The sequence below is a fragment of the Mercenaria mercenaria genome, chromosome 15 (genome assembly GCF_021730395.1).
Source record: "Mercenaria mercenaria strain notata chromosome 15, MADL_Memer_1, whole genome shotgun sequence".
In the NCBI taxonomy this organism is placed as follows: domain Eukaryota; kingdom Metazoa; phylum Mollusca; class Bivalvia; order Venerida; family Veneridae; genus Mercenaria; species Mercenaria mercenaria.
The window spans coordinates 45,425,977-45,452,913 of NC_069375.1; the positions used below are offsets into that span (position 1 = coordinate 45,425,977).

At 33.3% G+C, this 26,937-nt stretch overlaps 1 long non-coding RNA gene across 2 annotated transcripts; it reads right to left on the reverse strand.

Annotated features, from left to right (window-relative positions):
• Nucleotides 1-1,399: 1,399 nt before the first annotated feature.
• LOC128549063 (uncharacterized) lies at nucleotides 1,400-25,262 on the reverse strand. 2 transcript variants are annotated; one of them, XR_008367453.1, is made up of 9 exons: nucleotides 25,047-25,262; nucleotides 13,881-14,549; nucleotides 13,441-13,468; nucleotides 12,622-13,195; nucleotides 12,331-12,402; nucleotides 7,903-7,963; nucleotides 6,738-7,182; nucleotides 4,790-5,979; nucleotides 1,400-4,258 (listed from the first exon to the last, which is right to left on the reverse strand). It is a non-coding gene; the product is annotated as an uncharacterized LOC128549063 (long non-coding RNA). The 2 variants fall into 2 exon arrangements; XR_008367454.1 differs by lacking the exon at nucleotides 6,738-7,182.
• Between the last annotated feature and the right edge of the window lie 1,675 nt (nucleotides 25,263-26,937).

The window sequence follows — 26,937 nt, forward strand, 5'->3', positions numbered from 1 at the left end:
CATTCTACAGAAATTTTGTAAAAATTTTCTTTTTCGGACATGTTTTGGTAGTTTTGGTGTGTTGGTAATTTTGAAATTTTTTTGACTTTTGTAAATTATTTCGAAAGAGGAAACTAAAATGTTTCATTTATATAAGATGTTAAATTTGTACTGAAATTTGTATCGTGATAATTGTAAAGCACTGTTTCAAAAACTTATGTCAAACGTTTTGTTAATTATGGAACGCCATTTCTGCATTGTATTGTTATGTATAAATCTATATGGCAAGTCTAGTACCATGTATGTAATATATTATTGTAATTTGTAATTGTGTGCCAGTCTATAGCACATCTAATTAATGTCCGTTGTAGTGTATGGCATTAGTATATGGATGCCAACTTTCATATAACGTTTGATTTACATTGAATTTTGTTAATTTGTAGTTGTATATAATAGCTGCAGTTTATCATGTTCGTATCTATAATGTTTCATCATATACTTTTCATATCTTTTTCATACTTTAACTTTAGTCTTTTAAGTAAGTAATCTTTGTAATAATGGAAGTAATAAGTGACGTATTTTAATCATATGACGTATGAACTTAGTAGCACATATGTTTTGTATAAGTAGCACGTATTATGGGAGCCTACGGAGGTATGGTGTACCCAAAGGAGCAGTTTTATGCCCTGACTTATTTGTTTTGCTATGGTGCTTACCATATGTTATATATTTTAGCTTCTTCCGCCAGACGATTTACCTGGTGATGTCATAACCCGGAAGTACAATGCCCGAGGTTCACTTGTCTTCACTCGCCTGGATGTGATATTCCCAGCGCAGAGCTTTCGTCCCATGGTTGTGCCGTAAACCGCAAAGACGATGATTTTTGTTATCCTCTGAAGTCAGCTCAGGGATGCAATCACCTACCACCATAGGGAGCCAATACGGAATCAGCGTATTCACGGTTTAAAGGGACTGGATTTTGAGCTACGTTTTGTTTGTGCTACTTAAAGTTCACAATTTAATTCTGTGTCACGTCAGATTAGAATGGAATTATAAGAACTTTTGTATCTAGAGATACTGAACTTTCTTATTTTTTTCTTTCTTATAATCAGTTTTTTTTTATTTCCTTCATATCATCTATTCATTGTAAATAATCATCTTATGTAAATAAATTTGTAAATATTGTAAAGGGTGTTGATTTGTTCTGATGGTTACTGTCGCCGGTACGGCCTTTCCTGTCACAACCTTCCCCTAGGATATTTACAGGAAGTGAAGATGAAAGCAATACCGGACTGCGGCCAGAGAAAGCAACAATTTTCAATTTTTATCAGTTTCAGTTTCAGATTTATCGGGAGATTTACTGGCATATCGGCATACACAATATACCACTTGCCATTTACAAACGATCACAGAAAGCCCAGATAATCACACAAATACAGTACATGAATAACAAATATTTATCATATTTCTGAATAATACATCAGGATATTCATAAACGTAATTGCATTTAAAGTGAAAGAATGCATACATTGACAACGTATACCATATACATGTATAAAATGTAACCCTTTACAAATTTATGACAATAAAATACACTCGAGGATATTTAAAACACACCATCTTTGCATTTACATTAAACACGCACCATCTTTGCATTTGGAACAATTGATCCATGAAGATTTTCATTAGGAATATATTAATAAAAGATACATAACATAATGAATAAGGTTATCTAGGTAGTAAATGTTCTGTGCTAAACGAAGCCTGACTTCCATTCTTGAAACTCATACTCGGAGTAGTTTTATTTGGATATTTAGAGATCCGGTTGCCGTCGTCGGAAAGAATATCAATTACCTGTTTAAGGCGTTACACCGTAAAATAAAAAAATCCCCCCCCACTCCCCGCAAAAAAAAGGTTGAATGTATCTTAACGGTGCAAAACGCCAGTTTGAAAGTAGGTGGCGTTGACGTAGTTTAAAAAAAACTCCATGTGGTGTTGTCAAACGTGAAACTATAGAGCCACAGTCATGCTCAGTATAATTTTAGTGACTCCAATATCATGATCATTGATATTTTTGCTTTAGACGATATCAATAAAAGATTTTGAGAAAATACTGCTTTGAGGAATAAAAGTCTATACAAATTTAATGAATAAACCTCTAATTTAATTAAAATCGGGACATTCTGAGAAAAGATTGTTGTTCATGACCTCATAAAATCAGTATGTTATAACATTTTACTTTTGTAAATGCTCCCATTGAATTTTGTATGACTTAAACTTCAGCTACACATGCCCATGGCCCATGGTCATGCTCAAGTATTACAAAAGAAAGCACCACACTTGACCAGACGTAACGAACAGTAATAAGTGAATATCAAAATAATTAAATACAGGTTGCAGAAATTAAATAATTGAAATACATGGACGAGATGCTTCTGAAGTCCATGAGTGTAGAGCTGCCAAGTTAAGGCCGCACAATTTAAGAAAAAGGCACGTGGAACCTTAAGGTCATGAAAATAAACACAAAATACGAAGTAAAACAAACAAAACAAAAGAAGCACAGTGGGACACCGCATTGACACAGTCAACGTAAGGGTTTAAACCGCGAAAGTGTGAATAAAACCTCACTCTTAATCCAAATCATGTTAAAACGTTTTAGGAAAGTGTAAAAACTTATCCCCGCTAAAAGCAATCATCATTTAACAGAATGAAAGAATTTTAAACAGAATGAATCACATTCTTGCTGTTAATACTGCCCGCAAAAAAAAATTAATAACCCTGAGTCAGACACATCCATAAAGTCTCGATTTTCTAGCTTTAACTTAAAGTTCATTTACATGAATTATATTAGTATGCTGAATACATCAAACATGATAAAGGGGGCCTCCGTGGCCGAGTGGTTAAGGTCTCTGACTTCAAATCACTTGCCCCTCATCGATGTAGGCCTCACTCGGGGCGTTGAATTCTTCATGTGCTGGCTTAAGGAAGGTCGGTTGTTCTACCCGCTCGTGATGAAATAATGCACAGAGGGACACCTGGGGTCTTCCTCCACCGTCAAAGCTGGAAACTCGCCATATGACCTATAATTGTGTCGGTGCGACGTTAAACCCAACAAAATAAAAAATAAACAAACTTGTCAAACAAAATATAGTACATTCAGGGACGAATCCAGGATTCTGATAGGGGATGGGGCGGGGGGTGGGGGTTCTAGGTATCCGGGGAATACTTGAAACTTGAAACTTTTAGTTTTGTTTGAAAGTCCTGCTCCCTCTTTGATTTATTTATCTATGTTAGTTCGTTTGCCTCTGTGCAAAAATCTTATTGGCACCTGTTTGTATATGTTTTTTGTGTGTAAATATCTAAGGTGTGATCTGTGACCGTTCTGGGACGATTTGATTTAATTATAAAGACCTGAAGGGTTGATTAAGATTCCTTAAAGGAAGTCTGCAAATTTCCTATATTAGCATTTTGTTTATCTCTTCTGCTTACTACTGTGCCAGTACATAGTCGTCGATCAAAGAGATTTAGGGCACAACATATAATCGAAATTATTTTTACATTTTCTGAAGTTGGCGTTAATGTGTACAATCATACAATAGAATTGCGTTGCAATTTTCATGGTAAAGGTTTTAGAGTGGTTATATCATTAAAGGCAAGGTATGTAAGACTGCAGGCAATTACTACTTCAAATATAACACGTGATCAGTATTGTGTATTCTTTCCCCACTGCTTGCTGTCGTGAGAACTACATAGTCGTCCATAAAGTTTCTTGCTGGCATTTTCGTATGAGAACGCGACTTTGCCTCCCAAGGACTTAACCCATCGAGAATTATAAGACACTTTTCAGACTCTCGTTCTATAACTTTCTCAAAGATATCTTCGTATTCACCTCTAAGCAGATATTTCCTGACCATGCTTGGAATAAAAACTTCTTTTCCTACATCCCTAAGTGATATCATCAAAACGAACTCGAATTCCTGGAGACTTATTTTGCTTTCATCTCCATTCAACAAATACATTTGAGAACCTTCGCTGGAGGGCTTCTTGTCACACCAGTCGGTAACAAGATTCAAACAAAATGATGTTGCCATTCTCTCTTCACCGATGACATAAATGTTATTAAATTTTCTGCTCGTTGCATAAAATACATCTCTGTATGTATGAATGCGGCCTCGCGTCTGTGAATATAATTGCGGGACTCCGCGAAGAACCGATTGTCCAAGGTATACTCTTTCTGTAAACTTATCCATATACATTTTGATCAGGTAATCTCTAAATTCTGAAATTATTTGAAGATAAATCTGAAAAATTTCTTTTAATTTGTATATAATATAATTAAGTAAACTGCAGACATTTAGCCCAGAATTTTTATACCGAATTGTTTCAATAGAAGTGACAAAATTTTATAATCTTATACATGTAAATGACTTCAGAAGGCAAGAACATTATTGAATGTCATATTTCCAAATATATATATATATATATATATATATATATATATATTTTTTTTTTAATTTTAAAGATAAATTTCCCACTAAATTAGAAAACACATGAAGATGGAAAGTGTATAAAGCTTCATAAACCAAAAGAAACAACACTCCTTACCAGGCAAGGTTCATAAATTAATTGTGTTTTTTTCACTTTTATCCCTCTTAAAATTGTAAATAAATTGTGACAATTTCCTAGTGTGATTGTTCCATCTCTACCTTTTCAAATTCCTTTAAATCTAGTTCTCTTCTAACTGATAAAGAAGACAGAAAAGATCCGTATAGCTAACAGCATTATTTTATCCTAGTAACGATAACTTTACCTTTTTTGTTTTGCTATGAAGAGCTTATCCTCCGAAACAAGTTTCATCATTAGGCCTCGTTTGAAAGTAGTAAAGTCCTGCAATATAAAAAAGGTAGAGAGAATTTTGTCTGTGTGTGTATGTGTGCGTGCTTGCGTGTGACTAAGTGTGTGCATACGTGCGTGTGTGTAATTTCGTCGTGTGCACGTCCAGGTGTGCATTGCTGTGGATCGCAGTTAAAGCAGGCTGCATTTTTGGAATGCAGATTTCCCTGCGGGTTGTTTATATTTGCAGAACAGAAAATTTTCAGGCAGCCTTCGAGGTAGTGCATTTTATGTCAAATATCAAAAATCTATATTCAGCCATACAGTCCAATTTTAATCCTAATAACAAATGACCACCGCCTGTTATTCATTCAAAAAAGAAAAAAAAAACATTAAATGAAAATTTTTCTATTTGATATTTCTATTCTTAAACTATAAAACACTACCTTATCATCAACAGAACAAGAAATATGCCAGTACATAGTTGGTGTATGTTATTACTAACTTTTAACTTCGACAACTTTGACAGATTTCAGGGAAACAAGCACCCACCGGGTTGTCTCGGAATTTTCTATGTTATTGACTAGTAAGATTACAGATTTCAAGGAAATACTGATAGAAGCCACATCTTCCTTAACGTATCTTTCGTAGTCTTTTAAGCCGTTTAAGTCCTTTAAGTCTTCTTGTTTCATTTTCTTTCCTTTGTCGCTGTTGAGTCTGATCCAAGCGTTGTAAAAAAGCAAAGCTTTCTGTTTCCGCTGCTGTTTCGACAATGTGTAAACGAAACAACTCTTCAATTCGGGCTTTAAGAGCTTTCAAATCTTCTTCGGTAACGTTTGATGCGCTTTTCATCATCTCTTGAAAATACCTATTTTCTGTCTCAAATGATTTATCAAAGTGTTTTCCAGATGGGCTGGTTTTGGTCAACCCTTGTGGAAATTCGGATTTCGTCTCCTGCGATTCCCTATCTTCAGTCATTCCTATGACAGGTTCAGAATGTATCTCAACTCTATCAGTGTCAAATTGTCGATATCTCGTAGAAAGTCTTTGAAATGAAAACTTATCAGGGTCCTCATCATTACTTTTTGTCGGTGACACCATGTGACGGCCATACTCATCTGGTTCCATTTCATTCTTAAAATAATCCTCAGATTGATTAGTCCCGAGCTGTAGAAAATATATGTTCAATCAGTCAAACATTATCTAGACAACTGCAAATATTGACGTATGAAAAGTTGAAAGCGGGTTATTCTTAGATTCAAATTTTATTACAAAAAATACCCAGACTGTTTGTACTAAAAGTAATCTAAGTTACATGCACCTTTCCAAGTGCTTGAAACCGACTTTCAATGTCATGAAGCATTGGTTCCATTGATTGCTTTATGTCTTGCTGGAGTGATGTTTTGAAGCGAGCTGTGAAATTTAAAAATGAAACTTAAAGATGAGGCTAGATTTTTCTAAAAATATATACTGTATACTTTTTTTCTAAATCTACACTACTACTGTTGTTTTTATCTTTGCTACATAATGACAAATTTGGAAGAAAATTGGGCAAAATGTTACATATTAATTTCGTAATATCGATAACGATCAGATGTAATTTAGCAATAACAACCCTAAAATTAACAGATACGAATCAGTAAATCACTAATAACTGCAGTATAACAAGATAATATTATTATACATGCAGTTGTTAACTTTTGCAGTGGGAAAACTTACTTATTTTATATGAGATGTGTGATGTCATTCATGACACCACGTTAATGAATGTAACAGTCAATTGTTTAAAATATAAAAGGGGAATTTTGTAACATCTTAAATTTGGAGGGTATAACAGGCGCCAGACGATTTGAAACATTATTCTCATGCGGTTAGTTTATACTAATTTATTTTAGGTCGATTGCGAAACAAGTTCTACAACTTACATTAATTTCTCTCGACACCTCATTCCTGATGGAATCTATCGCAACGAAGGTATGAAAGAAAAGAGGCCAGTTTCCCTTTTAATGCTGAGCATCAAGCAAGGTAGCTACTGGTACCATTTTTCACGTCTTTAGTATGACGCGGCCGGAGATCGAACCACGACCTCCCGAACTCGAAGCGGACGCTCTATCGATGCGGTTATAAAACAAGTGGGCACCGGACGGCTTTCCTGGTACGACATGCCAGGCGGGAAGTTTTCAAGGCTGACAGGTACCGGACAGGAACCAGGCGGCACCCGTGCGAAACATACAGAAAACCGGACGGACATCTATTAAGTATGAAGGCGCCCGCGGTTGGTTTCCGAGCGGTAGCTGGACTATTGTATATAAGGCTCAATCAGCGTCCGCGTCTTCTATGCATTATGCGAGCCACCCGCGGTCTCTCTGGCTGTAATGAGAAAAGGTCATTGCAGTGAAACAAGAGCCATCTTTACTGTTGATCAGATTATGAACGAAACTAGTGAACGAATACTAAAAATGAAAACTGTCATAAAATATTGCTTAAATATGATTGACCACCAATACCTTTTATGTGTGTCTAAAAACGATACATAAGTAAGAAACTTGTTTTACATTTTTATATCCGCCAATCTATTTTAGTCTAAACCGGATATTTACAAGTGGAAACACATAGTCTACATGCCAAACTTTTACCAGCATGTGTTAGTTAAAAGGGGACATTAGTCTGTTGAAATGTAGGTTAGAATTAATGGAGTTCTGTGATGCAAAATTCTTGTGCAGGGTACAAAAGCATATTTTACAGAAGCTGCTGCTATAGAAAAAGCTTACATACAGAACTTCATAAAACATGGAAGGAATTTTTTTTTAATCTTAGATAATATGAAAGAAAATGTATCATGAGTCCAGTCACTGGTGCTAGGTTTGAATGCGTTTGTTCAACAATTATTGAGAAGTCTTTTTAAATGCAAAATATGTGCATGGCTGCACTTACTTTACAATTTGAAATATAATGATTTGCTCCAATAGTATACAATTTTGTTTAAATTTTGTCTAAAAATTTATAGATGTTAACCAGATACACTCATATCAATGAAAATCCATTTTAAAGATCCAGTTATGCAAAAAAATCACAAAGGAATATAAGTACCTCGAAGGATAACTGGAGCATCTTCATCCACAAACGTTCTTCCTGGTGATACACTTGATACCTGTTTTAAAGAATTCAAAGCAAAGATTCTGTAATAATAAGTTAATGTTTAACTGTACCAATGTTCCACTATAAATTAAATGAAATTACAACATTAGAATATTTGGAATTATCGACGGATATACCAGGAAAAATGTATACATTAAGGACAAAACTAGTATAGCATATGAAACGATTAAACTATTCTTGAGAGTAGTGGAGGACCTGACTCCAGATCACTTTTTTCATTTTTTTTCCATATAAATCCGGCATCTTCGATCGGGAGGAGTGGGTGCAGTCAATTTTCGGGATTGGACTCATTTGAACGAAATGACGTCACGTTTATATATTTGTTTTTAGATTTATGTAGAAGTGATTAGAAACCCGGATTAGGAGTTTAATCAGCTGTATTACGCGAACACTCTTATTTTACAGAGATGAATCTCTGAATCTCACATGAAAGTGAGATAGTTTTTAAATTCAGCGTGATGCCTTTAATTTTGAAGCGAGACAGTGTACTAGCCTGATCAGCGTTATAATTGAAAAATGTGTAGAATTGAAACAAGCAGCAAACTTGAGCATCCCATGTAAACCAGTGAGTCTCCAATTCACTTACGGACTCAGTACTACGGATCGAGATGTGGCATGGCCCTATATAGCGTTGTTTCAATTCATTATCGTCACAGAAGAGGTGACTTTCCTAATTCAAGCTAGCCGTGACACTCAAATTCTTGAACTAAATTGGTTCAACGACACCTAGTTTCAGCCCAAGTCACATAACAACTTAAACTTCACCACCATCACTACCACCACTAATCATAGATTTAAAGGTAAGACAAAAAAACAAGCTTATTTCTCACTGAAGTCAAAACTATACATAAAAATGTAAATTTATATTGAAAGGTAAAAAATAACCATGTATATAAATCTCAAACAACAATTTAGCAAATAACATGGTTAAGAGTTTCAAGCAAATTTTACATTTTACGTAGTTACTTAATCGCTGATGATACTATTGCTCGATAAAGATTACCAATGTTATCTCTTTTACCGATAGCTGTTGGAGTGATTCTGTTACTGTGTCGGCACTTTGATTACTCTTTTCCTGTTTGGAATATCTATCAACCGCTTCGTCTTCATAATTACCGCGGGAAACATTTTCTTCTGAATCTTCATGTTTAAGAATAAGAATATCTTTCCGTTATTGAATAAAGAAAACCAATAATGTTTTACTTTATTTCCTTCATACTTAATAAATGTAAATGAAAACGGATATGTGATATGTTTTGTCTTCAACGATATCATCTTCGAGTATAATGGCACCTCAGTTTAATGAAATGCCTCATTCTTAAAACCCTAAAATGTTTTTTAAAATAATTTGATAAGTTTAAAGATTGTTTCAGGTATTTAACACACTATAGTTTGAACAAGAGTTTTACTGTCAACCGTATAAAGTCATTAATTGGTTTTGTTTTCACTCGATTTCTCAAAGTAATATTTGCCAAAATATACATATTAATAAGCTTGCGCGAGATCATCATATTAGAATTTAAAAGCACAGGATCCACTATAATATAAGTGTCTCTCCCTGTCCACCCGCGCCCTCTAAAAAAACAAGTTAATAAATTTGCCATGATCTGCCTCGTTATAGCAGTTAATTGGAGGTTAATTAGGACAGCAGGGACCACCACTAAACCTCGAAAATGAGTGCAGTGAATAATAATAGAAATAAAAATAATATTTATAACAATAAACCACAGGTAAAGTAAACTCGATTATTTGGTTTTCTTTTCGACAACGTTGAAATGCACATAGGGTTCCCTTTCTTAGAAAAACTGTTCTTTACAATATTCAGAAAGCAGTGATATATCAATTTTGGCGTGTGAATGTCACACTTTTCTTTAAAATCCAACCCGAATTTGCGTTCATCTCAAATCACGATTAAAATTCTGTCTGAATATTGTTGACAAAATAAAAAAGTGGAAAACCACAGGTCGCCCAACACAACATAAACGAAAACGTTGCAGGCTCGGTTCGATCGAACCTGTTCATGGACCGAAGTGGAAATGCAAGCTACCGTTCACGCCCTCTAGCCCCGGGAAAAGCAGAACTCAGCATTTACATACACATTGTATAGTATACCTGTTTTTTCAAATACGTCTCTGAACGATAACAAATCAGGGAAAACAGTTATTGTAACAGTTTCCTTTAGCTCAGCTGATATCTTGTCGGCAATGCTGTTAAGTCCATTGGTGGTCTTGTCACTTTTCAAAGTTGTTAATACATGCCTTAATCCCTCTACAGAAAAACATTTCAGTGGAAGACTTAATCCGTTTTCAGATTTGCTTTCCTTAGATCCTGCAAAACAAACTATATTTTTCTGGAGTAAGTGTGAGCTGTCTAAAACATACAAGATCCATTAATCCAGAAGCGATTAACTCGGATGTTTGAATAGACTGCCTTTGCACCAAATGCAGATATTGACAAATTTCCAAAGAAATTATTGAATTACAATCTTTACGAACTTATTTTTGTTCAATTCTTCCTTGTCTTTAATTGACAAGTTTTATATATCATTTGGGAAATGCCTAGTAAACTTTTCATGAAAATGACAAGTGATACAAAAACAGTTACGTGTGTGTTATAAAATAATGTTACATATACGATCCTCTAATGGTATTCGTTTTAAGACTTTTAATCTGAAGTGTGAAAACTGATGTTTACTATTTATCTTTCTTAGCACAAGTAGTTATAGCTGAGAGGATGTTTCAGAAGTGATTAATCAATGACTGTAATTTCAATAACAGCAGGAAACTGAAATTGATATGGTATGACTTAGCAATGTTCAGAAAAATCTGCCTCGCCCAGCTAAAGGTTTGAACGAAACAACTAAATAGAATGATTCTATTATATCTAACCTAACAGAACACAAAGTAAAAAGCTTGAGTGAAAAGATCTTATATTAATTAAAATTCAGGCCACCGAATGGACAAACTAACTACGGATAAGGTATTAAAGCATAGATACGTATCGACAGTATGAGTGCTTGAAAGGCTTTCAAGTGTAACATATCCTAGCAATAGGAACGCGTCTTCATACAAATAATGCAATTCGTTTGAGATGTTATGTAGTCTTTCATTGAAGTGCTGACTATCAAGGTAGTCTAAAAGATGCAATAGTCCACCAGGTGTGGAACTTCCAAATGACAAGATAATGCAACCTTTTTTTATTCCAGTCGGTGTTACATCTGGATGTGTAGTAATGCTTGCAAAAAACTTGGCTGTTTCAATTCCTATGAAATTGTTTGGTACATCTAACCCATGGAGGGAGGCTTCTAAATGTTTTTCAAGGAAATCTTCTGCGTGTTTTTTCGTTTCTTCCTTGTGACAAGTCGTCAATATTTTCATCCTCTACTAGTACAGATACAGAGCAATCAGACCAGAGGGGCATAGCGAGACAAAGCTCCAAGAACAGAGGCAGAGAAATACTTTTAGATACAGACCAGCTAACTTAGCCTAGGTCTTTGCAAATAGACACTACACCACCGGGCAACTATCTTACCCGACCAATAATTTCAACTAATATATACCATACTATTTTTAGTAACAAAACTGCATAGGACAGAATCCCGTAACCCAGATCAAATCGTTGGACGCAGGCGATATAACCGGAAGCGGCACAAGAAAAAAACGGTAATTGGCCGGGCAGAAATGAGTGCTGTAATGTTTGACGTGATTTTACTCTGTGACGTCGCGAACAAATATGTCGATATCTAATACGATTCCAGCAATCGAGTTATAGTTATTGCGTTTTGGTATATAATAACTAATTTATTAAACGGCAATGAATTTCCTCGGGTATTAGCACTCCTAAATCTATATTGGCACTCCGGCTACGCCCTCGTGCAAATATATGTTTGATCGTGCTAAAAAAACACTTCAGGTCCACCACTGCCTCATATAATGATGTAGCAAACGTCGTCAAATAGAAAAAAGCTGATCAAAACAGCATCAAAATGTTACATTTAGTTGAAGGCAATCGTTTCCTCTTCAGGATTCGATGGATTGATTTTATATGCTGTGCAACTTTCATGTAAAACAACTCTTTCTTTCTGTGATTTGGTGACGTTATATTTCAAAACGTCAAATATCCATCAATACTTAAGATCTGACAAAAGAAACATTAAAAATCTTCAAAGTCTCAAGTATTCAATGTGGTTTTAGTGCTTGTGACTTTTGTGATGTTTACATATAGAAGAAAGTTAATACCGATGAACGGATGCTATGTCTCTGCTACCATATAGTCAAAATATCATGTCGACTAATTTTATCTTCATGCATTTTTACCCGGTCTAATCATTTTTGGTAGTTCTTATGTACATTGACTCACCATGTTCTGTCTTGAATTTCATTCCTCTCTCGTTTAATTGCCGCAACAACTGTCTCGGTTGATAAACTGTTTCTGAAAATGTGTGTTCTTATATTGTAGTAACGATGACTTGCGGTCAGTTGTTTGGTGTTACAAATTGTAAAATCATTCAAACATTTTGTTTAACTTAGTTACTTATAGTCGTATGTGTAAATGAAATGTTAAGACTGTGGAAGACAAAAGAAATAAACTACAATATTAAATCTATTTACTGTACTAAATTGTTATTCCTGTAAATGAATAGAATTTTACCACTGTAAATGTCTTTAAGTGTCTTTACAGGCACACCACATTTTCTCAGTTGATCTAAATACTCATCCGCATCACCACCTTCAGATTTTTTCTTGTAGAGGTCTATCAATGAAACTCTCAACTTGAAGTTTCTTCTCTTCGTCGATATTCATTGAAAGATGTTTAAAGCTACTAATCAAGTCTGTCCAAATGAGAAGAAACTGGTCTGCGTCTAAACAGATGAATGCATGTTCTGCATAATTGAGCCTTACATGTTTGATTTGCTCTATATTGCTAATGTCACCTGCGTTTATATCTGTAAATACGAGCAAAATCACCGATGCGAGAAGAACAACATCCCAACTGGTATGATTTATTTCGTTCGACTTTGACGGGGAGAGGTATCTTTGATATTCTTTATCAACCTCTGATTGAAGTATTTCCCGATTTTCTTTAACTAGAGAATCCAGATCCTGGTCATATTTGTGCAACTCCCTCTCGAACACACCACACAAAACAAGGCGCCCGCCATCGAAAAGTAGCTTGATATATCGCACATATCGCTCAGGTGTTGTTTCAAAGTATACATGAAATTCTGAAAAACATAGGTAAAAAATAATCAAGAGAAAGACAACAAATAAGTGTAGAGTCCTTGTGAGAAAAACTAAAGCATAAAGACACACCAGGAAAACATGAACAGATGATATAAAGAACACACATAATACATAGATAACTTGACCAAATAATACTACAAGAAAAAATACAAATCATCATAGAAAACTTGTAAAAAATATAACTATTATATAATGTCATTAGGAATGTTCAAATATAAGCACAAACCTTGTGACTTCTTGCTTAATTCTTCAACCTGAAAGAGATTTCAGTTTATATATTTTATACATGTTAGAACAAGTTAATTTAGTATCTATCATAATTATGTAGATCTGAAATACACACTTTTCGAGAAATGAAACAACAGCATTAACTTTAAAGTAAATACTTTTCATTATTTACAGAAATCTAACTAAAACGCAGAAGAAAACAATATTAACACATTATTTAAAACTATTTAAAACTAAAATACGAATGTTCATTAATGGTTATATACGTATATGTTATTTCGTTAGGGCAATAACGTTAGCTAATATTTCGCCTGTTAAGTAGTCATCATCAAAATATGTGATATGAACCTTAAAGGGCCTAGCAATCAGTTATTCATTTGTTACTACTGTTATTTTTTCTTTTACTTTTTCATTTCTACAAGCTGCTTTAGTATTTACCTTATTTTGCAGCTTCTCGACATCATGTTGATACTCACTAAGTTGATCCAGATACCGTTTTACTTTCGTCCGCTCTGTATCTAGTTCAAATTGTTTGTACCCGTCACGGGCCGTTAAAAGATCATTCTTAGATTCTGGATCAACCTTTTCGACCACCCTCACTAAAACTGCTTGCACCTTGGACCATATCTTTTCATACTCAGCTTTAGACAGTTTTGCGTCTGCGTGATGCCCGATTAGCTTGTTCCTTACATCTCTCAAACGGATAAGGTCAGCTCCCAGAGACTCATCTTTAGGTTGTGGTCTGGTTTTCCACCCAAGTTGAGGCTCAGCGATCGTATTCCTTCATAACCCTATTATGAGCCTTATCAGCAGTGCAATATCAAATTTCTGTGGATTAGGCCAACTTGAACGAACTAGATGATATTCAGTCTTGTTAAGAATGTCATTCTTAAATAAGTCCAAAAGTTTACAAATCTTATCAACAGAAGTCAAAAATCGAGAAATATCGTCACTTTTTATTAGATATTTGAACAATTTTAGAAGTGTATCTTTTGTGAGGTCCATGTACATACAAATAGTCCTGAGATAGTATATCCTCTCTTCACAGTTGTCAGACATGTCACACAAACTCATCTTAACGGGATGTTTACAAATTTATGTAATTAACTGAAAAGAAATAAACCACATAATCATACAAATGTGTATATCCAGATATGACATGAAACACATTACTAAAAGACAAAATTACTGTATTTTGAATTGCAGTAGTGCATATACAAAAGTTTAGGATCTTGTTTCAAATCAAGAGTTGCAGTATAATTTGATTATTTGTAACAAGCGAATGGCTTTAAACGATGCTATCCATTGGCACAATGGAAGGATCAGTAATCTATATAATCGGTATAGAGACAGTATCAAATATTTAACTTAGAACAGTTACCTAACACTGATTGTTTATATATAACATTTTTAAACGAGAGAAATACGAAAGAATTGATTTGATCATTTTGAGAATGTTGTTGAAGTTTTTCTGAAACTTCTTTTTCAAGTTCATGTAGTTTCCCTTACAAAATTATACTACCTAATTCAAGCCATTGATAAATATGCAATCCCTAATTATAATTGGACTATTGCGGGAAAACTTTTTTGACTGTAAAATGATTGGCAAAAACTTGCATGCGTAATGACATCGGAAACATTCTAATAAAACAAATTTAGATCCACTATTTAAACTGATATTTAGTGCTATGTGTATCAAACATCACTTGTACCATACAGATGCATAGATAACCAGGAATCGTTGACCGATCGATCCCAAGTTCTCCGTAGTGATTTACATCGTAAGATACCAAAAAGTTTCCAAACATAATGTTTCACAATTTACAAACATAATGTTTCACTAGAAAGTGGGTATTTCTAACGTTTGTGTTTCTATTTATGTGGTGTGAAAGTATACATATCTGTTGACAAATATTCATGTTTTGTTCAGTTTTACAAACATTGTTATAGTCAGCAGGGCACATAGAACGCGGGTTATATGAATCCTCTTACCTTTAATAGATACAACATTAATGCTTTTGCACATATCTTTGAATATCCTTGTATGAAAGTATGTATATGATTTTTTTGCTTATACTATAACATGGCTTTATATGTTCCCAAAATGTAACAAAAACAGGTATGTTTTATGAATAAATATGATAAAGTTATCTTTTAATTCACCGCTTTCTCACCCATATAGGAATTTTTTTGTGTGTATTAACGTCTGAAGAAGCTTTTGACATAGGTTGGTTTCCGAACATATGACGGTCATCAGCAAATCTCAAATGCTTCTGCAGACATTAATTCACTAAACACTGCATTGTCACTATTCATGTGAATACTAAATGTACTGTTATTAAAGGCGATGAATTTACGATATCGGTACAATCTTTAATTAATATTAAGTTGTTCGTGGACATGGTCAACTTGTTTTAAATATCCATAACGGGGGCGCACAAATCACCAACTATCAGATGCGTGTATTCAAGGCTTTTTTAAACGATTATTTTACCTCTTTATTACAAACATGAAGCTAGCCATATTTTTGTATATCACTGACAAATTCGGTAAACAGGAACACAATTTCAAGAATAATAATTTTACATACGAATTATTTTGATTACGAACCGTTTACAATGTTTTCATCTGACTTCAAGTTTTAAATGAGCGATACTAAATAAAACATACCGACTGATACTTGCAGAAATCGTTGATATGATTTCTAAAAATAAATAATCGCATAAGTTACATGCGATTCAATACATTCACGGTTAATCAACGAACTTTTTCCTACCCCTAATTCGAAAAAGTAGTAAATAGGGAGCAGCAAGTGGTGCAAATACAAATATTGACGCAGCATTCCAAAAATAAAAAGCATGTATTTACATCAGGTAAATTGTTTTGTTAATACAGAAGTACATGATCGGCTCCACTGAAAAAGTAATTTTTATGTGTCATAGGGTAACATCATACGATAAATGAATAAAAAGAATAAAGTGGTTGACGCGTTTCATTGTACATTTCTTGATCTTTTAAAATGACAACTGCAATACATATTGTCCATTGTGTGGTATTTCCCTACTTCCTGTTTTGCTTATATATTACCCTAAAAATAATCCCGTTAAAAGTATCATGTTCCCTTCTACTAATCCTTGCTAACCGTGCAACAATGTTCTCAAGAATCGATGATTTAAACAAGACTTAGTGCAATGTACCGCTGCCCTTGCCAGATTGTTGATTGTTACCATTCTATACGGAAACATTTATATACAAAATAGATTATCTTTGATAATATTTGTTTCGCAAGTTAGTTTTGTTTATTCATTAACTAAAGTCTTCCTTGTTAACTGACATTTAAATTGTTTTATATTTTAAGTAATCATAATACCATTGTAGGGATAATACACGTTTCTTTGTGTATCAACATCTGCAGAAGCCCGCGGGATTGTTTGTGACCGAGACCGAAGGTCGAGGTCACAGACATATCCCAAGGGCTTCTGCAGACGTAAATACACAAAACAAACGTGTATTGTCGCTATTCTTGCATAATAAACTTTTCACGACGACTAAATGTATTGTTTTCATGCGTGATGACTTTATGATTCCGGTAAATTTACTAATTACCATTCTGGTTGTTCTTGGAAACGGTAAACATGTTTTAAATATCCGTATCCAGGGCCCAGAAATAAACATCACCATCAGAAGTACAACCTGAAGGTTTTTAAACGATTTATTAATCTCTAGTTATTACAAACATGAAATTACCAATAATTGTTCATGTAACTTAACAATTTGGTGAACAGGAGCACAGTTTCAAGAAGAATTACCTAACATTCGAGTTAAATTGTGTACGGACACAATTGGAGTACGGATGAGTACGAACGTAGTGTCAAGGTTTCAAACTGTTTATATAAATTCTTCGAGAAATTAGATAAAAACATACCGATTGATACTTACCAAAATCATAAATATGGTTCCTAAAAACAAACAATCGTTCTAGTAACACGCGATCCGTAAACATTCACAGTTATCTACAAAAACTGAAACGACGCTGAGTTCTAAAAGGGGAGTAAACAAGGGAAGAATCGAGTACGAACATTGTTGGGGGCAGCGCATTTGGCGTTGGTAACTGATACAGCAAAACATTCTATGGTTTAGATTGCATCTTTTATGCTACAAGAAGAGGTTTTTTTATGAAAGGAACAAGACGCAGATACCAGATGTCAATCTGCGCAGAAATACATGTACGACCCTGGGAAAGTATTTCAAAAATAAAAATCGGGTATTAACAGCACATGAATTGCCTTGTTTGCACACGATTTTTCTCCCGTTAATACATGGGCGGATCCAGTGAAAAAAGTAGTTTTTATGCAAGAATACATATTTTTATTTTATTGTTTTGTTATTGAATGTATTATTGCTCTTGCCAAATGGTTATCGTTCTATAAGGACACATTTATGCACATAATAAATTATCTATGATAATATTTCTTTCAACTGTCGTGACTCAACTCTGTTCGACCCGATTTTCAAGATTTTACAACAAATTGTCTGACGAAGATGCACATAACCGTATGATATATAGAAAACACTTACTATTGCTAAGTCAATACTAAGTCAGCACTTCCTTATAAGCAAGAATTGTAAAGAAGACACAGTCCAATCTCCATTGTGTCATATATATATATGTATGTTATCTATATTACTGTATGTTTGTTATTGTTATTCAATGTCGTGCCATTCATATTTTAAAATTTGCTATTGTTATTGCATATGTCGTTATTGGACGGTTGTCGAAGACAAACCGGCCAGTGCAACCACAACCCCCACCAATTTTCTCACCCCCCTCCTCCACCCCTGCACTAAAATATACATATACTAAAAATCCGTTATTCGATTGTTTAATTACTTAGTAAAACTCCCTTGGAATAAAATAGTTCCCTAAATATATCGCCTTGAAAGAATGAAACCAACAATATGATGATAAAATAGTCTACAAAATTTTAATTAAGAGTGATATAGAGCTACCAAAATATTGTAACAAAAGAGATATAGGTGTATTACAAGTCGTTCTTTTATCTATTGATTTTGGTCGTAGGAATATTCATTGTCTGATCGTGAAAAATCGGGCATTTCCGTATTCTTCGAGAAAACGCTTGATATCGAAGTGCTGTATTTATATCCAAAAGCCAACAGACCAATATTACTCCAATGCAAAAAATCGCGCCAAAACTGACCACATTGCCGAGGACGACGCCAAATTTGGACGGCTGTCGAAGACATACCGGCCTGTGCAAACGCTTCTTCCCCCTCCTATAAATATATATACGGGAAAAATCCTTATTCGATTTTTTGATCACTCCTGTGATTTCGAAACTCCGTTGGAATAAACTAGTTCCATACTTTAACAGTAATACGGTATTTTGTTTGTTTAAATCGTAGTTAACAGACGCTTGCAGTTTACGGATGATTATAGCGACCCGCTTATTCTTTTGAACTGTGAATAACAATGTAAATGAGTGTTTGATAATAAAAAATAGTGCCAGATATATTTACACAAAGAGCTATAAAAATAAATGTATTTCATACTTCTTTGATTTATCTTAATTTTCAATGTACGCTGCCGAAACTGAAATTTATTATATAAATACATGTTTCTACTCAATGTTGTTACTGTTCCGCTGTAGCTTGGAAGTAGCGTGCTCGCTTTACATTTTACAGGTCTGGAGTTCGAGCCCCACCGAAATATATTTTTTTATTTAATTTCACCAGTTTTATTTTGTATGAATTTTGCAAATATTGTTACAAGAATCTTTTTCCAAAAACGGTTTTGTTTTGGTGTCAGGTTTCAGTGTAGATCTACTTCCTGTACAGTAGTCTGAATAGAATCTACATCAAACTACAAAAAAGTGGGGGTCCAAATTATCAGGCGTGAAATTTTTGATAATACTGCTCTCTCCATTCACATATATTGCATCCATAAATCTTAGAAATCATTGACCAGTGTTTTAGATTTGGGAAAAAAATTGTTGCTATACAAACGAGAACTTACATTCACAAGATTCCTACTACCACCCCTGCTCTATAGAGATGAAAAGTATAAACCTTTAAAAAGACCTAGATCTAGACTGTTAGCAATTTGGAAAATTAAACATGAGGTTTCGAGAATTCAGTGTTCAGTGATTTTCTCTGTGTAAATCTCTGATTAAAAACTTTTTAAAAAGTTTTTTTGTTTTGAATTCCATATTTTTCAGACAGAATTTTGATTTTCTTCACAGGGGTACATATTTGTTTTGATGTAGTAAGCAAAGCTGGTCAGGCGTTATTTCTATTTTCTGATGGTCGCATCAATTTACTTTAGCGAGATCCGTAACCGAACATAAACTTTCTAAAACGGAAATTGTATTGACTGAATGTCTAAAATTTGGATTGTTTGTTTTGGGTTTAACGCCATTTTTTCAACTGTATTTCAGTTATGTGACGGCGGACAGTTAACCTAACCAGTATCCATGGATTCTGTACCAGTACAAACCTGTTCTCTACAAGTAACTGTCAACTCCCCCCCCCCCCCCCACCCCCCTGAATCAAAGGTGGAGGCAGAATGATTTCAGACACAATGTCTTTCAACAAATCGGCACGAAGAACATACGTCCCGCCCAAGGATCGAACTCTCCGTAGATCTGCGCTATCCCTACTGAGCTAAATGGACGGGCTCCTAAAATTAGTAACAGTATTTTGTGTTTGATTGCTGTTATATAACCTGTATATATACTTACGTTTCGTATTGTATTCGCACTGAATGTCTAAAGAGTAACATTTATTTTTTCAATAAAATTTCCGAAATGGGACGGGCCACGAGGAAAACTACATTTTGCGTTTTTAAGGTCACTGATCTTCTATACAATAACATCTGGGAGACTAGCACTGGTCTTTCCCATGAATTGTGTTTCTGTAAACTATCTTTCTGTGAAAATAGCCGAAATATTGTTGAAATCTAGAAGTAATCCAAAAGAAAATAATAAAACTAGAAAATGCGTTGCAGGCTATCGTTGTTAATCTGGTGAACATGATAGATCCATTATCGATCTCGTGTAAAGCCGTGACAATTCCAAATGTAATAGTATTTTAGTGCCTTGTTAAGTTTAATACAGTCAGTTAAAATGTAGCTGTTACTCGTACCAAAACATAGTCTCACATCTGGTGCGCAATATTTAAGACGACGTATTTCTGTGTAAGTTTGCTGTTATATAACCTGTATATTATGTACATTTTTGTTTTGTACTTGCACTGAATGGGGGTGGTCATATTGGCTAAATTTCCGGTCAAACCAACTGGTGGGGTATGTATGTTAATCGATTGAATACAGTGCATTGTTTCTTAAGGAAACAAAGGAATACTAGGGCTGTGTTCATAAATCTAAAACTATTTTATTTAAGTCACTATTTTTCCCTAATATTCAAAACTTGTCCCTTTAATAAAATTCAATGAAACATGTCACAGGCATTAAAATGATTTGCACTCACTGAAATCCAGAAATTAAAAAAAATCAAGTATTTGTGATTACAGTCTCTCTCAACTGAAAGGAAACAAAGTTAGGAAAACAATTAATTAAAAAAAATGCTTTAAGAATATAAACCCAGCAGTGTAGTGCATAAAACTATTTTTTTTTTGTAAATGCCTGCATGCTAAAAATCCTATTTCCTAAACAAAAATGACTTTTACCGTAATAATATCGAACATACAAAAGAATAAGGACATATAGAATATGAATGAAACGACATTGAATAACAGTATAGAAGATAAATAACAATAACTAAATATAGAATAACAATAATGACTTTTATCATAAGAATATCGAACAAACAATACGAATAACGACATGATATTATACAATAACAAAAGCAAAACTTAGAATTTGAATGACACGACATTGAATATCAATAACAGACATACAATAATGATAAAATAGATCATATAATTTAGCAACGTTTGACATGCAATACTGGAGCTATTTTTAGAAACAGACAGTTAAATTCATTGTTGTGAAACCCTATTTCTTATTTAAAACAACAGTTATATACAAGAGATATTGTTGTGCTGCAACTTAAAATAGTCTTTATTATATAATAAATAATTAAAAAAAAAGAGAGAGAGAGAGAGAGAGAGAGAGAAAAAAGAACGAAAGAAAGAAAGAAAGAAAAAACACTCGCAAATGCACAGAATTCCATAACCAGCCCATATCAATATCAAAAGACTGCCTATTGTCATTTTACGTGATACGTATACCTAACAGTGGAATTCTGAGTTGAAAAAAAGGCTACAATATATAACGCAGAGAATACTAGCACGTTTTCTAGTCAGCTCCTGACTCTATTTTTAGAATGTTAACACCAAGGTTTACATTGAGAAAGATGCGTGTTGTTATATAAACTGATGATTATATGATGTTTAACGTATTTTTCATCTGTTTAAGAACTATAAATGCATTTCATACATGTCCTAGAATTCGGTAGATCATAGACTGAATTACAGAAATCATTCACTTTTAAATAACTGATTAGGCGTAAAAAATTGTTTGTTTCCGGTATCCCGACCTACCCTAAATTTTTGGTCCGACCCTAAATGTTTTTATGGCCTTGGAGAATATTTTTTTCAACTTTTTAACAAAAAGTTGCAAAACTGCACTTTTTATGCTATAAACATGGCCAGTGATGTTAGAAAACAACTTACTGATGCTCTAAAAGCACAAAAATAATTTCCGAAAAGTCTCCATTAATAAAAAATATCCAAAAAAAAAAAAATCCGACATACCTACTCTAATTTTTTAGCATGTTACCGGAAACAAAGACTTTTTTAGGCCTTAAAGGGAATTCCTATAGTTTTTTATGCGCATCTTTCTGCGCAGCCGACACTTTCTATTGAAAACTGAACTGAAGTCAACATTTGTTGAAACATGTTACAGACAATCTTAAATATGAGGAATCTTGAATGAAATAACATTTTTGATAAGTTTTATCAGTAGTCAAATGTTGATACTGGTTTATGTTGTATTGACAAGTATCATGCCTGACAGATATCTTGCTATTTTTGCGGTTGTGTTTTCACATCGCATTTTAGTACAAAGACATTGTTGTTCATATAATGTAAGATAATTGACTTAGAACTGATAAGACAATATCACCTTTCAGATTATTTAGTATTCAATTATAGAAAGAATTAAGAATTTTTAAAACTTTTTTTTTTTTATCAATTTTGCCAGGTTCGCGCCACTTTCCGTCCGAACAGGTGTTGTATTCTAGCGGTCTTAACATAAAATTTAGACTGGTGACCCATACATTTTTAGCCATTTTTATGCTCACAATACAATTATCTATACACAAGAAAAACAGGAAAAAATTCTATGAAAGAGTTTTTTCAAAATTTAAAAAAATATTCTTCACTATGGGTATTTTTCATTGAAAAAAGTTCACAAAAGTGAATATGAAACAATATTTTTTTTTTCATTTGTACCCATTATTGTAAGGATAGAGTATTACAAATATGACTATGATATCAAATAAATATGTAATAAAATCTGTAAAAAGAAAAAAACCTTATTGTGCTGTCTTGATGTATATTTTGGTTGGTATTTATAAAAAAGCAGAAAATTATGAAAATGTTGAAAAATTGCTGGCAGTTTCAGCAACAGTGGGTGTGTTCAAAACAATTTTTCACAAAAACAAGCCTGGTGAATCATTGTTTTTATTTGTTCATTGTTTTCAGCACAAATCTTCCTATCATATATGTGAATTTAAAAAAATTCTATGGAAGGAAGAAAAACTGTAGGAATTCTCTTTAACATGCAGTGTACTGTTTTACACCAAATAGCTCCAGTTTATTAGATTATCTTTTTCATATTGAAATTTAGATTGACTATACTGAGAGCTATGACATTAGTTATAAGAAATGATATTTCAGGAAAACTAAAATAGAATCAAATCACATATTGTTCTGTATTAGCATTGGTGAAAGTAAACAAAAAATGACACCGATGGGAAAATAAAGCATCTGTATTATTGAAGCTATATTAATCAAAAAGAAAATACAAATATGGAAGTTACGTAACATGGTCTGTCAGTATAACACAATTTTCCTTTCTTGAGAACCAGGACCTAAGTTCACGAAAAACCTAAAGTAATTACTTAGTTAAGTCTGTTATTTTAAAGTCATGCTTTTGCTTTAGTTATTGTTTTTTTCTTTAACAGTGTATTCATAACTAAATTATACCATAATTAGTAATATTTGTCTGCGGTCTTTATTTCAGCCACGCGAATATGATATTTCTATTTAAGCACGATATAACGAACTTAAGTATCTGCTTAAGTATGTATTTTATTTCTATACTTTGTTTTCTGTAAAATACAGAAATGTTATGTTTTAGTTATGAAACAGTCATATACGATTCTGATATAGATGAAAAAGTCAACACTAAAGACGCATATAGTATAAAAACAAGCATTTGAAAAAAATAACAGACTTAGCTATGAAATTACACGTTTTTTTTCGTTAAATTTGGGCCAGAGTGGGGAGATCATGAACAATTTTCTTAATTTGTAAGAAAGTTTACTGTTTAGTTTAAACTAAAACATTATCAGTATTTGAGCCTATCCAAATGTCGCGAGTTCGATCTCAGTCACAATTTGTCTAGAGAGAGTAAATCTGAAATAATTCGTTCTCGACCGAAATATTGTGGGGAAGTTGTATTACAGTTTACTTTGGTTCAGTTAATAGACTCATGATGATACATAACCTAAATACGGCTAAAATGATAATAATGTTGTATCACACAATAAAGAAATAAACAAGTAGAATATGTCAGAAAAGTGTACCAAATTTAAATACTAATAAAAATGAAACAAATACAATTTTTCTGCATATTTTTACAATCATCAAAGATTATAATCTACAGAAAATAATAAGTTCAAAATTAATTTATCAAATCCTTCTTTATCTTTTGTCCTTTTCAGTGATTGTTACAAAATACAGTCCATTTATATCATTCTTCTAATAACATCTTGGAAAATGATAGTTTGAAAGTTTGTCCAGCAACTTCATTCTGTTCATGAATTAAGTAGCTTATAATGTATATACAACCCTTTAAACATTAAAGTTATACTAGCGTACATATATCTAAATCATGCAGATGTTTATATTTTAACTGCCACGTTTCACCAATTGTTAGGACATATCATTTCCATTATTTTTTACTAAACATATTGGCAAAAAGTCTCATAATTACGTATATACACGATCATTACATGTATATTACATTCATGTTTGTTCAACAAAGATATAAACAAAATACATCAATGAAAGCACCAAACATTCAATCCATCTCAGTGAATATGCATTTTAGTGCTTTAAATATAAACAAATTTTGCATCACTAGTCAGGTTCATCATTCTCTGTGAGAAAAAAAATGTGCATATGCAATCTTACCAGTAATTAACTGTATTTTAATGTGCTTTAGAATTCTACTGTCCGAAATACTAAGTCTTAAGATATTCTGGCAAAATATAATCCGTTTTAATCCCTTTTTATGTAAAAAAAAAAGCAACAAAAACCAACAAAAAAATCACATACTTGTGAGTTTCTCTGGCGGCCATTTGCATTCCGAAAACGAAACTGGATATTTTTACCCGTTGTATCGGCTAATTTCAAACGAAATGTTATATCAATTAATGTAGCATAAAACATTCAAACATATTGTTTAACTGCTAATCATCTTGATATATGAATCATTTCTCTCCATATTATCACCGATGTTTAAATCCGTTATTCAAGAAAAGATAATTTTGTCTGTTTCCACTGTGCATAAACTGTGTGTCGACACTCGGTAAGTATCGTACTATCAGCGGTGAATGCATAATAGTGAGCACTGTTCAGTAATTTTTCATATACATTTTATGTCAATGTAAAGGAACAAAGTTTAGTATATATACTTATTTATAGATATATTTATAAAATTAATGTAAAAACAAAGAACATTATAAACACAGTTGTTCATTTATTGCGCTCGATGTTTTGGTTTAGTTTTTACACCTCGTAAACCATATTTCTCTATGATGATAATACATCAAAATATTCATACCGAAGCAGTTTTCTATAATAGAGATCGCTTATTTTAGAACTATAAACAGCAACTTCTCTGAGCTGGAAACTAGGGTGGCGTATTTCTGCCACGAGATAGCTACATGTAGGTAAGTATCGCGATTCTCAAAAATATATCCTGATCAAATTAAGTTTTCTGAAAAGATTGTCGTAAAAATTGACAGTTCCCTGGAAAAATTAAGCGATAATTTACGTAACTATCTCAATACAGGTTGCGTAAGTGCCCAAAGCTGCTATTTATTAGCTAGATAAGTTAGCTTTCTCGATAACAACGTTTTTGTCTTTTTTCTGTAAAAGTAGTAGCATGTTATTTCGTCAACCCGGTACTTTAATGTCTTATATGTGGAGACCCTACATTGTAAGATGTTTTAAAACATGTTTCGTGTTAGTATTATTCTGTCTCTGTTCTTTTGTTTCTTGCTCTTAATCTACAATTTACTGAATGATATAAACGATTGTGCAAGTTAAATTGTTTCGCAGTCGATTGTATAAAAGATATGTTCATGTATGCTACGTACTTGATTAAAATATTCATGCCTTCATCACTTCCATATTTTCTAAGACGGAAAATAGAAAAGCTCTTTTGTAATTGCTATAAGAACGCCTTTTAAATACTCTTCTGTCAACTCCATGCTAAGAATTATAGACTAAAGATGTCTTTTCATTTTACAAAGGGCTAAAAACCCACAAGGACCATTATTTTGAATTATCTTTGTCACTCTTAACCTTTAAAACAAAATTCTCGTTGTTTGTTTAACATATTTATAAAGGGGCTAGGCTAGTTAGCTGGACATCCCTGTATCTAAAATCGTTCTCCCTCTCTCTCTCTTTGTTCTAGGGACTGTCTCACGATTTGTCGCTCTTGTCAGACCACTTTGTGTCTGTACTGGTGAAGGACGAATTTGGAACTCTGAGTTGCTGTCTTTCTAAGTAAAGCACATTTAAACGTTTTAAGCAAGAAAATGGTGCTATATAAATCTGGTATAATAATAAGATAATGATGAAGCGTTTGTCATTACATTTGAAAGAATAATTTAATTGTTTTTGTTTATAAAGTATCTATAATCAAACTTTTGTGTATTCTGTCAGTTTGCTGGTTTTCGGAACTAATGGGCTCTGGTGATGGATGGGCTATATCTGACAGTTGGCTGAGAGGATTACAATAACTATTTAGCGAATTAATGTGTCTATAAATATGTATTCTATAAATATATAGCTTTTTAATATTGTTGTTATTGTCATTAATGGACTTCATACTTTGATGTTTCGTCAATGAACAGTAGTCATTCGTCTCATTTTCTTATAGAGGCAGTTCTTTTTATTATAACTATGTCTAATTATTGCGTAAATGACTTTCGCCACG